Source organism: Taudactylus pleione, unplaced genomic scaffold (assembly GCF_031769625.1).
Source record: "Taudactylus pleione unplaced genomic scaffold, aTauple2 ptg000201l, whole genome shotgun sequence".
Taxonomy (NCBI): Eukaryota; Metazoa; Chordata; class Amphibia; order Anura; family Myobatrachidae; genus Taudactylus; species Taudactylus pleione.
The window spans coordinates 23,831,082-23,846,721 of record NW_028284603.1 but is presented as its reverse complement, the minus strand read 5'-3'; positions in this window follow the sequence as shown (position 1 = coordinate 23,846,721).

The window sequence follows — 15,640 nt, the reverse complement described above, 5'->3', positions numbered from 1 at the left end:
GACTGGTTCGCGCATGCGTACTAAAAACCGTACGCATGCGCAGATGTGCGAACATCGCTCGGAACGAGCGTACTGCCGCTAGCGAGTGGCTCTGAATGAGGGCCTTTGTGTTGATCAGAGACAATTGAGAAGTGCAGCCTCACAAGAACACAACACTCCTGGACATAACTGAGGTAAATGCAATTATATGGATTCCTGATAGGCACATTGTAATGAAGTTTACTGCTACACATAGGAATCCAGTTAAGCTGTGTACACACTGATAGATATATCGCCTGCTTGTTGTAATGAGCGATATATCTATAGTGCATTGCCGGGTGTGTATAGCAGATATGTCTGTGGATGACATCGTTCACAGACATATCTGATCTGCTGTGCAGCACAGCAGATGGCTGACATATCTGAAAGATATATCGACCATCTGCTGGTGTGTACGGGTGACCCGCCGATCACGCGTACACATGCTGTGGCACCCGGGGGTGATTGACAGCTCAACTGGACGGGCATTTTAAATGTCTGCTCAATTGAGCTGTCAAGCCCAGCACATCGGGCAGGAGAATTGGTAAGTGTGTATACAATTACCAATCGTCAGATAGGTCAGTGGGTCAGCCCAGCTTTAGTGGGTATTTAGTGACTGATCGGTTAGCAAAACCCAATTAAGGGGGCCCAGATGGCATGTGCCATAGGTCCCCTTATTCTTGCTACCCACCACCAGCAATCGAAAAACAAGAGATATGGTAAGAACTTACCTTTGTTATCTCTGTTTCTACGAAGTCCATAGGGTCCACAGGGTTGACCTTGGGGTATAGGTTGGGAACCAAATCCGGGCACCACGCAGTTAAAGCTTTTAGCTCCCAGGATGCACTTGGGTCCACTCTCCCTATAACCCCGCCCCCCAGCCAGAGGCACCTCAGATTGTAAGTAGCCAAAGGCCGGAGGAGGAGAGAAAAAGAGAGAGAAAACTGGAACACTCTAGAACCATACTCACAGAAAAGGAGACGGGAAACCGGTGACCAGTAACACAGCCCATATGAAGCCAGGTGCGTCAGGGCGGGCGCCCTGTGGACCCTATGGACTTCGTAGAAACAGAGATAACAAAGGTAAGTTCTTACCATATCTCTTGTTTTCTACTTCAGGGTCCATAGGGGGTCCACAGGGTTGACCTTGGGGATGTCCCAAAGCAGTTCAACCAAGGGTGGGGACGCTCCTGTGCTGAGAGGAGAATCAGTCGCCAAAAAGGAAGCATCCTGAGAGGCAAAGGAAACCAATGCCTAGAACCTTAAAAAGGTATGGACAGAAGACCACGTGGACACCTAGTAAGGCAAAACAGCCGAGGCGCCACGACGAGCCGCCCACGAGGGTTACACGGCCCGAGAAAAAAACAAGCCTCAACGACAGAAATGCCCACCCATGGGTAGGCCCCTGAGGAAGACATACGAGGCCATCCAGTCAACATTTCATTATAGGCCGGCCATCGTTTCCTGTTAAAACCAGAAACCGCAGACCACCAATAAGGAGTCCGATTACCATAAGGAACTTGAACGGATCACATAAAGCCAAAGAGGCCGGACCACAGTCCATGAGGCCACACCAGCCGAGAGGACTGGGAACTGAATGGCCATACCATAAGTTCCAGAATAATATGGAACCTAAAAACCACTTTAAGAAGAAACACAGGGCGAGAGCAACTCACACCCTGACATGATGCCCTCCAGAAGAGGGAGCCACATGAGAACGCTCCCAATTCAGACACTCTCCTGGTTGATTTAAACACCCTGAGAGAGAGAGAGAGAGAGAGAGAGAGAGAGAGAGAGCTTAAACAATAGACCATGTAATGGCTATCACAACCAGCGGTTCCATTGACTGTCCCCGGAGGGAACAAAGAACCACTACTAACTCCCCAGGAGTCCCTAGGGAGGACAAGTGGAGACATAATCCAGAAAACACTCCAAAGGATGAACTGGATACCAGAGCGGAGCAATTCCATATCTTAACCATACCGACAGTGTAGAGATCCGCACTGTCAGGAAGGCCAGGCCAAGGGTGAAACCCAAGCCAGCTGGAAGGAATGCCAGAATATCTGGAAATCCTGGACACCGGAGGATCGTATCGACAGGTACGATACCATAAGAATTATGTATGCCACAGTCCGTGGCAGATCCCAGCAAAGTCTGGCCTATCTGCTCTAAACATCTCAATGAAGACAGAGCCAGGGAAGCCCGAGGACCACAGTAGGGGCGCAGTTAAAGACAAGCGATCCAGATCCAGGGAAAAACAAGGACCCTGAGACAACAGGTCCAGATAGTGAAGCAGTAGGAACGGAGCATCGATGAGGAGACTCCGAAAATCTTAGTACCAGTGATGTCTGGGACGACCTGGAGCCCCCAGAAGGAAAGCCCCTCCGTCTCGAATTAAACTTCCGAAGACCTCGAGGAAGAAGGGAAACCGGAGGACACAGGTACACAAAGTGGAAGGACCACTTCACTGACAAAGAGTCACTGAAGGTAGCTTCAGTACTCCTAGAGCTGGACTGTAACACCGGTAATGTGTGATCGAGTCAGAAGGCCATGGGGATCAATCCCCTCAGGGAGGCCCCCTCTGCTCACCAGGAGTTGAAACCTCTCTTGGAGAAGAGACTAGTCCCCGGGATGCACGCCGTGACGGCTGAGGAAGCCCGCTTCCCAATGGAGAGCTCCGGGAATAAACACAGCAGAGTTGGCCAGGAGAAGACCCTTGGACTATGTCAGAATGGGTGACATTCCTAACATTGCCACCCAACTACCAGTGTTGCCTAGATGGAAGCCACTGTTGTGACACTGTCGGACTGAACCTATTCAGGTTTACCGTGACAAATGGGTTAGGCCAGAGTGAAAGTCCAAGACAGCTTAAAGTATCAACAAGTTAAGTGGCAGGGCAGAAGCGACAGACGTCCAACTGCCCCGAAACGAATGCGGACCAGACACTGTCTTTAGCAAAGAACACCCTGGACGAGATGGCCATAGCCATCCGGACAGAGACCAACTCGCCTCCGGAGAAAGTATCATCGTTCGAACAGCGATCCGATGGAAAAAACTCGATCCATCTGGAGGGGAGTCAATTATGGCAAGGCCTGGAATGGAACTGAGCACATTCCACCCTACCAAAAGGTAGACACTCTGGTAGACCGCGCATCACAAAGAGTAATGACATATGTCGACTGCGTAGATATCCGCACACTCGAAGTTGAAGAGTGGAGATCTTGTCTTACGCCAGAAAAATTCTCAGATTCTGAGAATCCAGCAGTGCTCCCAGATGAAGAAAACCCTGTGAGGGATGCAGGGAGGACTTTTTCTCCGTTGACTAATTATCTGTGCCGAGAAGAAGCCCAGGTTATCCTGACCTGGCGGTAAAGTACCTTGGTGATCCTGCTAAAAGCAGGAGACCGTCCAGAGAAAGGAGCATTCGGATACACTGAACAGGTGAACTGTCAGAAAATCCATAAAGCTGGTAAACCCCGGTGGAGTTGAGGACAGCCCCAAAAGGCAGAGCCCGAAACTTACAAGTGTTGCTGTGGCACAGCAAACCTGAACCCATGCTGATAAGAGGGCTCTGTATGTACCCGTAGGTACGTATCCTGAATACTCGGATATACCATAAAATCCCCAGGTTCCAAACATCGGATGATGGAGCATGGACGATTCCACCTGAGTCAAGGCACCGTTGGAATCTGATTCAGGGATTTGAGACAGAGTATAGGCAAAGGAGGACCAGTCGGTCACCGCCCCAAAAAGAAAGTAGAACAACCAGTCCCTCACTGAGATAGTGAGGTTGGCCGAAATAGCTCTGCTTACCACAAAGACTGTATAGCTTTCTGGGATTGTAAGGCCCTGATCAGGTCTGAAGAAGGGCCCGTGTAACAATGCCTGTGAGGAGGCTGCATGAGCAATGAGAGGCCGTTGAGAATCAGTACCTCACTCTGGAAATTCCCCAGATGTAGACCTGTCCCGTCAGGCTGAGGGTATATCCTCAGGTGTAGAAACAGGGTCGTCCGGAAGTCCAGGACTGCTTGGTACTGGATATGGTGTCCCCCATGGAGGCCGACAGCCTAGGAAAAAACAGGCCTTTAGGCTGACCCTGAGGACAAAAAGACTTAACAGAGTTAGTCCGAATGTAGTGGGAGTAGCTAAAGACGGTATCTCCCCATTAGTGATACTGCCAATGATGCAACGATCTTGTCAAGGTCAGGACCAAACAAGAACTTCCCCATGGAAGGAGTGTGCACCTCTGCTTTTCCATAACGCAGCCATAGGGTACTGCGGCGGATACAGACGCCGCCGAAACCCTGAAAGTTAGAAGACCGGCATCCCATGAGGTAATCCCACATATGACCACTGCATATTTTGTGAGCGGCAAAAGATATTTGAACCTCAGACGTGTTGGAGGGGAAAAACGTCACAAAAGCATCACCATGCGATGGCCATGGTAGGACGGGCAACAGGCCCTGAAAACGAGTACATTGATTTCAGGCAAAGTTACCACCGACGGATGCGTAAAATTCGTCCAGGCCGGGATGGGAGGCGTATTAATGCCTGTAACCCGATGATTAACATACAAATCCATCCCAGAAGGGGATTTCCATTACTTGTGAGGACCCTCAGGGAATGGGAAACAGGAGGCCTTTGTGACTCCTCGTATCTGGGGACAGCCAGACTCCCACTATGAGATCCACCCTTGGGCAGAAAACGGGAGATGTATGATACAGGTGCAGGATCGACATTCTCTATATCCAGAATGAGCCTGGCTACCAGCCCCAAAGCAGGGATAATAATACTTGAAATCGGCTCCCCCCATGTGAGAGGGAAAGAGCCGAATATACCATCCAGTTCACGGCAGAGCCACTGGTCAGTAACCACAGGGCGTATATCACGCCAATTAGTATTTCGTATAAAACGACATCCACCAGGGTGGCCGTTGTGGTAATCCCTGCAAGGGGAATGACAGACCGATGTGGTATCGGAGGTAATTCATGTACTGTGAAAAACCCCGGCGGGGAGCGACAGTCTGTTGCACAGGGGTAAATTGCAAGAAATTGCGAGATACCCCGAGTTCAAAAGGGCAGTATGGTGAAGTAACTCCAAGCGAGTGACGACAATGGGGCCCGCCCGGCGATCCTCAAAGGAGAGGATCCTGAGAAACAACGCCCTTTAAGGGGGTCGTGCAAGGGGCCCCGCACCAGATGGTGCCGCATACATAAACCTTTCTGAGTTAAAATCCTCCGCACTAATTCCTGCAGGCTATGACTTGCAGGATAGCAATAATGGGTGCAGTATCGTGTGCAATCTCCTGGTCAGATATATCTGACTATCTTGACGGAAATATTAAGCAGCGCCATACCGGTCCTGACTGACGCTAAGATTAGCTGCAGGGACCCATTATCAGCGTATGCAACTCACAGTTCCATCTAAAATATGGCAACGTGCAGCACGCAACAGTATGTGACAAACCTCACAGATATTAACAAATATATATATGTGAGGTCTCAGAACCACCCCAGGTACACCTGTATTAGGGCAGATAAAGAAAAGGGATAGATATACACTGACAGGTGAGAGAAAAAGCAGACAGTCAGCACTAGCATAAGTCACATACAATGCAGAAAAATATATATACATACATAAGCATGACATATAATATACTGCACAATGTCGCTACATTCAACTGCCCAGATTCAGTGTCTGGGAAGGCTATAGCGCTGTGTACACTCACCCAAAATGGCCAGGTACGCAGGGGGACTGGGCTCACTGACATCCTAAGAGTTCTGCAGCACCACAGAGAGAAAATGGCCACTGGAGACCTCAGAAGAAGCGTGGCCCGCGGAGGAAGCAGCTCAGCGACGCCAGACTGTATTATTGAAAGGCGCGCTGAGCTGAGGGGAGGAGCCGCTAGACAGGGAAGGCTTCCTCCCCTGGCTAGCAATTGACCCCCCGGGATGCCGGCTCCCGCTGCCGCTATAATCCCTGGTGGGCTGTGGACACGCGGGGTATGCCTCCATGGAGGGGGAGCCCGCCGCCACCGCTAGCGCCTCCGGTCTGTCCCCAGAGACCGGAGGCATAAGGCTGCATATTCACACGTGGATCACCGCAAGCGGTGACCACGCGACTTACCTGTCCCCGTCGATCCGGCAGCAGCCTAGGGATTCCTCCAGAGCCCAGCTAGTACAGACTCTGGGGTCCCGCTGCGATCCCCAGATCTGTACTGGCGTCGCAGCGCCGGCGGGGTGTAGGAGCGGCAGCTCAGACGTCCATTGGACAGTCTGATGCTGCCGCTCTGAAGAGTAGTAAAAAATAATAAAACAAAACTCTTTTAAGCTTAGGGGCTGCTAAGCAGCCCCCCTGCAGTAACGGTGACCCAACTCCGGCCGGGCACCAACTTAAACTGAGGTGCCTCTGGCTGGGGGGCGGGGTTATAGGGAGAGTGGACCCAAGTGCATCCTGGGAGCTAAAAGCTTTAACTGCGTGGTGCCCGGATTTGGTTCCCAACCTATACCCCAAGGTCAACCCTGTGGACCCCCTATGGACCCTGAAGTAGAAATCTTTTTTTTTTTTACTTTTGTAAGACTGGCGAGGGCCATGCCCCCTAACTTATGGTGGCAGGGCCCGATCAGACCTGTCACTTGATAGGTTACCAGTCAGCCATTCTTCAGAGGTGTCCGGCTCACTGTAGCTTTATGTATAGCAGGCGTCAATGAATGACATCACATGCTGAGAATAGGGGAGGGAGCAGGAGGAGCTGAGGAAGGCAGAGTATGTGACAGTAGGAACCATGTAATCATTAAGGTCAGTACTGTTGCTGAGCAGAGACAGATCTAAGGTTACTACTAGCTCGTAAGTGATGATATGTGGGAAAGTCTGAGTGGCATGTGGGGAGGCCTGTGGTATGTGGAGAGATTTTGGACCTCATTCATAGGCGGTTGTTAGATGCAAGCGGTCGCTCTGAATCAGGGCGGCCGCTTACATCCTGAACGGCCACCTACTTGTCGATCGTTAAGCTGTGGGTTACCTCCCACAGCTTAACGATCGACCAGGTTGATGGTCACGATGGTGATCACCATCGCGACCATCGAGGCTTACGATCAGACCCTAAGGTTGGGTCTGGGCACTCGTAAGCCCCAGGGAGCTTTCTGCTCTGATGGAGCAGGAAGCTCCCCACTGACATCACTGATGATGTCAGTGCGGCCGCCTACAAAACGGTAGGCGTTCGTAAAGGAACGCCTTTGTTTTGGAAACCACTCCCCCGGCCCGCCTACCAAATGGGGGCAGCTGTCGATCAACATCAACAGCCTCCCCTTTGGAAGCGAGCTCCGTAGCGACAGAGTTTCTCTGTCACTCCGGGGCTTGCGCACGCGCACTGCGGCCGCTGCGCATGCGCAGGCCTAACCATCGAGTTGGTTACGAGCGCATCGGCGCTCGCGAACGACTCTGAATGAGGTCCTTTATGTAGCATGTGGGGGACTCTAACTGGCATGTGGTAGAATGTGCAGAGGTCTAAGTGTCATGTTGGGAGGACTAAAGGTCTGATTCAGACCCGCTCACGAGCGGGTCGCTGTTTGGCCACTGCGCTGCACACGTTGGAGCCGGCTCCGACGTGCGCATGCGTGAGACCCGGCTAGTGATGGTCGCTCTGGGTCTCGCACCAAAAGGGGGCGGCTGTCGATTTTGATCGACAGCTCGCACCGTTTTGGAGGCGGGCATGGGGGTGGCTGGCCAAACGGAGGCGTTCCCAACGGAACGCCTTTGCCGTTTGGGGGCGGCCCCACTGACATCACGAGTGATGTCAGTTGTGAGCTTCTGGCTCTATTAAGAGCCAGAAGCTCACTGGGGATTGCGGGAACGAGACCCTACCACAAGGGTCTCTTCGCAAGCCCCGATGGTCGAGACCATCGCAATCATCACCTGGCTGCTCGCAATAGCTGTGGGTGGTCACCCACAGCTATGCGAGCGGCCAGGAGGCCGCATGAAAAAAAAAAAAAGCCCTGATTCAGAGCGAGCCCGGCTCTGAATCAGGGCCTAAGTGCTATATGAGGGGCATGTGGGAAGATCTGAGTAGCATGTGGAGGACATGTGTTGAGGTCATAATGGCATGTGCCAAAACATGGAATGGAGGAATTCGGAGAGTAAACAATAACAAGTATTGTACACTTGCCACCATTTAGAGTCAGTCCAGGCACTTTCTTGTTGGGGCTCATTTGGACTATAGCAATTACTACTGATACAGTCACACTACTGTTCTATGCTCTCTATACTATGATTAGATGTAAGTATATATAGTTATACACATGATTAATGCCCGCGTCTGTCTGACCATTTGTATATAAATACACTTTTTTTCTATGTTCCATCATACAACACTTTACAATGATATACATACCTCTGGCCCTGGCCATCCACTTCAGTTGTTCTACTACACATACAGGAAAAGAAAATGTATTAGACTCTAAAACATATTATACCTGAAATATAGCTGTATAATTGTATTCTTCATTATTTTCTATTACTCTATGAAGTACCTTTGTTTTACAAGGAATGGTTTATAGGATGCTTAAAATATATGACATTTAGATTGATTGTAATATATTCCCTACCAAGAGGTATATCTTCTGAATGACTGCAAGGTAATTATTATTTATAATCCCAACATGCAGTAGATACCACAGTCCATTACATCCTCCTATACAGCAGCCCCTGTGCCTGTGGAGCTTAGGAATACATTTGCTTTGTGGTGGCTTTTGCTAGTCACTGCTTCTGTGTTTTTTTAATGCCAAATTTGAACGTGATAATCACAGTAAAAACAGTGTTTTGTGTTAAACATGTCGTCATTTTACATTTTGGGGTTAAACATGATGAAAAGTTGCTGTTTGCAAGCTTAGAACATTTACCCCTAACAGTCTAAGGGGTCTATTTACTAAGCAGTGTTAGGAGACAAAGTGAAAGGAGATAAGGTACCAGCCAATCAGCTCGCAACTGTCATTTTACAAACACAGCCTGTGAGATGGCAGTTAGGAGCTGATTGGCTGGTACCTTATCTCAGTTCACTTTGTCTCCTAACACTACTTAGTAAATAGACCCCTAAATTATTTTCACACAAACTAGAGTCACTTTGGCCCAAAGCTAATGCTGGGTACACACTATACAGATATATCTGCAGATGATGGTCGTTCATACACACTGAACGGCCATCATCTGCTTCTGGCCGTGGGTCCCGGCAGCCGAGGGGTTGGGTGGGGGCATGTCCCTCCCCCCTCCTCATGGCTGCTGCTATATGTGTACGGGTAGTCTGCAGACCGCCCGTACACACTTGCCGATGGACAGATATATCAGACGGCTGGCTGGACAGATGGCTGGTTCATGCTTTTTAAATATATATATATATATATATATACACACACACACACATTATATATATATATAAATATATATATATATATATATATGTGTATGTGTGTGTATATATATATATATAATTATATATATATATATATATATATATATATATATACACACATACATACATACATTCATACACTGTATATATATTTTTTCCCAAAGCGACATAGAGTTTTAGGATCGTATGTGACTGTTAAAGAGATAAAAAAGTAAAGAAAAGAATGTAGATACATACGTGAATGGCAAACTTGGGTCTGACCAGTCAGCACTGTTAGAGAAATAACAAATAATAATAACAAAGTTAAAGGGGTTTTCTGTATCCTATTTGCTGTAAGTTACTGGCATACCTTTCTGTATCTTTTACTTCACTGCTTTGTTTTTCTGTCTTTATAATTTTATATAATTTTTATATCTGGCAGAGTTGTTTATTTTTGTTGCCCTGCGATACAACACAATGCTGTGATCTGGATACAACTATCTGATCTGTATCTGTACAAATGTACCTGATGCACAAAGCACAGCATAGCAGTATTGTATTTAAGGCAACAAAATGAAACAACACTTTCTGACTATACAGAATAAAAACATGGGGCTCTATTTACTCAGCATCGTTTTTAGAAACTTGCTAATTCTCAGCGGGGTTGACTCTGAAATGTAAAAAAAATAACACCAATATTAAAGTGTATAACCAGCTATGATGTGCATTTAATATTACTACAAATCCACCAAGAATTAGCATCTTACAGAAGCCGCTGCTTAGTAAATCTAGCCCATGGTCTGACCTCTGAACTTGCTGTATAAACAGGTGAGAAGATGCCCGCATAGATTTTACATGAAGGAGTGTTTATTTACAGTAAAACATCTGTCTGTTAGGTGTCTATTATTTTCCATTAATTTCTACTTTGTTCACTAAAGGCCCAAGTGGGCCCAGGGCAAGTTGCCACGTGTTGTTGTTCCTCATGCTCTGGCAGTCACAGGCAGGGCCGGATTAATAATGGGGCTGATGGAGCTTCAGCTCCAGGCCCACCAGCAGAATAGGCTCACAGACTTCTGAGGTATGGTTGCTGCTGTAGACAGGATTTATTTTCTCCGTTCTACAGCAGCCCACCAGTAGCTGTCCGGCCGTGCACTCCCCCACCCGGCCGCACACACTCCCCCTCCCAGCCTTGCACCCCCCCTCCCTTTCTCCTCCCCGGTGCTCCTGGCTGCTGTGCTTAAAAGTGTTTTTTTTTTTATTTTAAAGAAGGCAGCGTGTGTCGTCATGGTGTCAACCTGCGCCGCCGCTGCGGTGGAAGAGAGGAGCCCGCTGCCTGCCCGCCCACCTGCCGCCGCTGTTAAAAGTTAGGAGCCCGCCCACCGCCGCTGCTGTTGGAAGTTAGGAGCCTGCTGCCTGACCTCAGTCGCTGGAAGAGAGGAGCCAGTCAAGATGAAGATGAAGGTAAGGGAAGCAAGAGGGCTGGCTGGGGACAGAAGAGGGGAAGCTGGCTGGGGAGTGGGGGTGCTGACTGGCTGGAGACAGAAGAGGGGAAGCTGGCTGGCTGGAGACAGAAGAGGGGAAGCTGGCTGGCTGGGGACAGAAGTGGGGGAGCTGACTGGCTGGGGACAGAAGTGGGGAAGTTGGCTGGGGATAAAAAAGGGGGTGGCTGGCTGGCTGGAGACAGAAGAGGGGAAGCTGGCTGGCTGGAGACAGAAGAGGGGAAGCTGGCTGGCTGGGGACAGAAGTGGGGGAGCTGACTGGCTGGGGACAGAAGTGGGGAAGTTGGCTGGGGATAAAAAAGGGGGTGGCTGGCTGGCTGGGGACAGAAGAGGAGAAGCTGGCTGAGGACAGAAGTGGGGGAGCTGACTGACTGGGGACAGAAGTGGGGAAGTTGGCTGGCTGGGCACAGAAGTGGGGAAGCTGGCTGGGGATAAAAGAGGGGGTGGCAGGCTGGGGACAGAAGTGGGGGTGGTTGGCAGTCTGGGGACACCGAATGGAGGGCTGGCTGGCTGTGGACACAAAAGGGGGGCAGGCTGTCTGGGGACACAGAAGGGGGGAAGTTGGCTGGCTGGGGACAGAAGTGGGGAAGCTGGCTGGCTGGGGACAGAAGAGGAGTTGGCTGGCTGGGGATAAAAGAGGGGGTGGCTGGCTGGGGAGAGAAGTGGGGGTGGTTGGCAGTCTGGGGACACAGAATGGAGGGCTGGCTTTGGACACAAAAGGGGGTCAGGCTGTCTGGGAACACAAAATGGGGGGCATGCTCTCTGGGGACACAGAAGGGGGGGCAGGCTGTCTGGGAACACAAAATGGGGGGGCATGCTGTCTGGGGACACTGAAGGGGGGCAGGCTGTCTGGGGACACAGAAGGGGGGGCAGGCTGGCTGGGGACACAGAAGGGGGGGCAGGCAGGCTGGGGACACAGAAGGGGGGGGCAGGCTGGGGACACAGAAGGGGAGGCAGGCTGTCTGGGGACACAGAAGAGGAGGCAGGCTGTCTAGGAACACAGAAGGGGGGCAGGCTGTCTAGGAACACAGAAGGGGGGGCAGGCTGGCTGGGGACACAGAAGGGGGGGCAGGCTGGCTGGGGACACAGAAGGGGGGGCAGGCTGGGGACACAGAAGGGGGGGCAGGCTGTCTGGGGACACAGAAGAGGGGGCAGGCTGTCTAGGAACACAGAAGGGGGGCAGGCTGTCTAGGAACACAGAAGGGGGGGGCAGGCTGGGGACACAGATGGGGGGGGCGGCTGTCTGGGAACACAGAAGGGGGGCAGGCTGTCTGGGAACACAGAAGGGGGGCAGGCTGTCTGGGATCACAGAAGAGGGGGCAGGCTGTCTGGGGGCACAGAAGAGGGGGCAGGCTGTCTGGGGACACAGGCTGTCTGGGGACACAGAAGGGGGCACAGACTGTCTGGGGACACAGAAGGGGGCTGTCTGGGGGCACAGAAGAGGGGCTGTCTGTCTGGGGGCACAGAAGGGGGGCTGTCTGGGGGCACAGAAAGGAGGAGCAGGCTGGGTGGGGACACAAAGGGGGCTGGTTGACTGGGGACACATGCTATTTTCTGTGGGGGAGCAATGTTATTTATCTCTGTGGAGAGCATTGTTATTTATCTCTGTGGGGGAGTATTGTTATTTATCTCAGTGGGGAGCAATGTGTTTTTTCCATTGGGGGGGGAGATGACGACTGATGGTGAACCTTGGAAATTTTAACAGGTCTTGCTATCCCTAATCCTATGGTTATGTTAATGTTATTTATTCATAAGGTAGTCTTTTCATTTGAGACCATGCTCCTTATTGTGAAACCACATTTACTATCTTAACCTTTTTTTGTGGGAGGGGGGCATATTTTGGAGGTTTGCACTGGGAGCTCCAGCCCGTTGAAACGACCCTGTCACGGTCCCTGCAAGCAAGGGTAGGCTCTCCGGGCCAGTCCAATGTCCGGTCTGGACTGGTACTGTTGTGTTAAGCAGCTATGCTGCCATCATAGTTAGTGCCCGCTGTATCTCGCCAATGCAGAGCTACAGGTCCCGTGAGATGATGTCCCTCTCTCTCTCTGCTCATGCCCGCCGGCAGTCTGGGAGGAGCACTGCAGTGTGAGTACTGGACTGCATGACTGGTAAGGGGGGAGAGAGCATGGATCTGTGCACCTTGGTCCTGATGTTTTTATTTTTTTTGTGTTATATTTATGTGTGTGTATATTTCCCCACATCACTAGCCATCCCACCTCTTCCCCCGCTGTGCTGGTCACATTCCCGTGGCGACACACAATAGGCCTTGCATCAATTTCAGCTCCAGACCCATGTGGACTTTAATCTGGCACTGGTCATAGGTATTCTGAAACTTGTAGTGCTACAATTGCCAGAATGTCCAACTAATGCTGGGCATACACTGCCAGATAAAATGTCTGTCAGACCGACAGACATTTTATCTGGCTGCCTGCCAGCCGCAGATGTCGCCGGCATACACTGTGAGAGAAATCTCACAGTGTATAGCCCGACATCCGCGCTCCGCCCCCGGGGGAGGAGACATTTCCCTGTTCCTTCCGTAGGAAGGAACACAGGAAATGTCTGTCTGTCGGCCGCGCTGGGCATACACTGCCCGATGCGGCCGACAGTTTCCCGGGTAAATATCGCATCGGGCGGGCATGCTGGACAATCCAGCATGCCCGACCGAGCAATATTTAACCCTCGGGCGCCCGCATACACGCTGCAATTATCGCGGCGATCCGCCGATATCGGGCGGATCGTCCCGATAATTGCAGAGTGTATGGCCAGCATAAGTAAAGGCAAAATGTCAATATTTATTTAAACTAATAAAAACAAAAATGAAATGTTATGCGCTCCATATACAGGTGCTGCAGTAAGCTAAAAAGGTCACCCAAAGAACCCTTCAGGAGTATACACATAAAAAGACAATGGTTTTGCGTAACCTGATTCAGGGCATGTAAATATAACACAACAGTAAGTATAAATATACTTTTTCTCTTGGAAATTTATGAAATAGTACCAAAAAAAAACAATCACAGTTAAGCGTATTTCCCGCACATGTTAAAGTTACTTAGGTTCTTCTGAAATGATGTATCTGCAGCAGCCCATTCATTTAACAAAGAACTTCACACTTTTCTCCTTGATATGGGTAGTTTTTTGGTTCTGTTATTTATACTTACTGTTGTGAAAGTGAGCGTTTTTAGAAGTGAGTTTTAAAAGTGATGTTGCCCATAGCAACCAATCAGATTCAAGCTATTATCTTCTAGAAGGTGCCAGTTAAATGTTACGTAGAATCTGATTGGTTGCTATGGGCAACAACACTTTTAAAACTCACTTCTAAAAACTCTCAATTATTGCAGCTACCTAGTTATTTACTGTGCTTAGGTTATAGCAGACTACTGTACCCCTTCCCTCTCTAATTTATATCTCTCTACACATAGACATGCCCTGTGCATTAGTCTCAACTATAGTATATACAGACTGATAAATAAATACTACATTTTACTGCACATGTATAAGCTAAAAATGAAAAAGCTAATTTTGCACTTTTATATTGGAATTATGTCCAACCCTACATGAGACCAATAGAGATCTGTAATGTACTTTGCTAGGACAGAGCACAGAGCCATCTAGCCAAAGTGGATGATGGAACAGGGAGAGGGAAAGTAGAGCTCGCTCTGCATCTCCACAGTCATATATTATCTCTATGTGATTATCCATCTTTCCTCATTCACCTGTTACTACATAGAATGGAGGGAAGACAGATTAGGAGAGTAACCAATAACAAATATCACACACGTCACTATTTACAGAAAAAACAGACAACTTCCTCGTTAGAGAAATAAAGGTGTGAATTTTGGGGCTCATTTAGCACCATCTACCGGCTTCCGATTGGCTGATGAGTATTAACCTCTTCAGTTAATAACACTTAGGGGGTGATTTAGAACTAACCACAAAAAGGATCGGTGCTGCATCTTCAGTAGTAGCGGATCTGAGAAGTTATGCAAATGCAGCCGGTGTTATCTATTGGAATGAGACGCCCCACCGCAAGCTTCTCAGATCTGCTGCATGCGTACGAAGATGCAGCATCAGATCAACATCAGAAACATTGCGCAGACTATCGGACATTTGAGCAACCCTAAGGTTACTGACAATATCCACTGCAAGTGAGATGCAGAGACCAGTGACTGCATCCGTTGGCGTCGACATGCCCCTAACTTGGTGGTAACACGTCTTAGTCTTCTACAACACTCATCACCGCCCCCAAATTCCTGAGAGATGTCAATCATACTGAGAGTAACACAACAGTGTGACCGGAGCCATAATACCATTACCGCATATGCGCACTGCGGCACTACGCATGTATATAACAGAACACATAGGTCATTTGTGACCGAATCATAACCACGTCCATCCCTGAATCACCCCTTTAATACATTATCATTAGGGCTACATTATATGAAGTTACAGCTGTTTATTCATATTAGATAAGTGCTATTTCTATTAGGACAGTTGCAGAATAGAAGTATATTCTGTCATTTTATTTCTGTTATATATGTGATTTTTATATAATTACTTTTTATATTGAAAAATGTACTTTCACAGTAAAATTACATAATACGGCTGTACCCCTTACTAATGACTGGGGCAAATGTTACTGTGATTGTGCCGGCCGCATACTAAGGTGTCCAACTGAACATTTGCGCATAAATACACTTTTTCTTTGCGTGCATCTTGTATACGTTCCATAATACAGCATATTA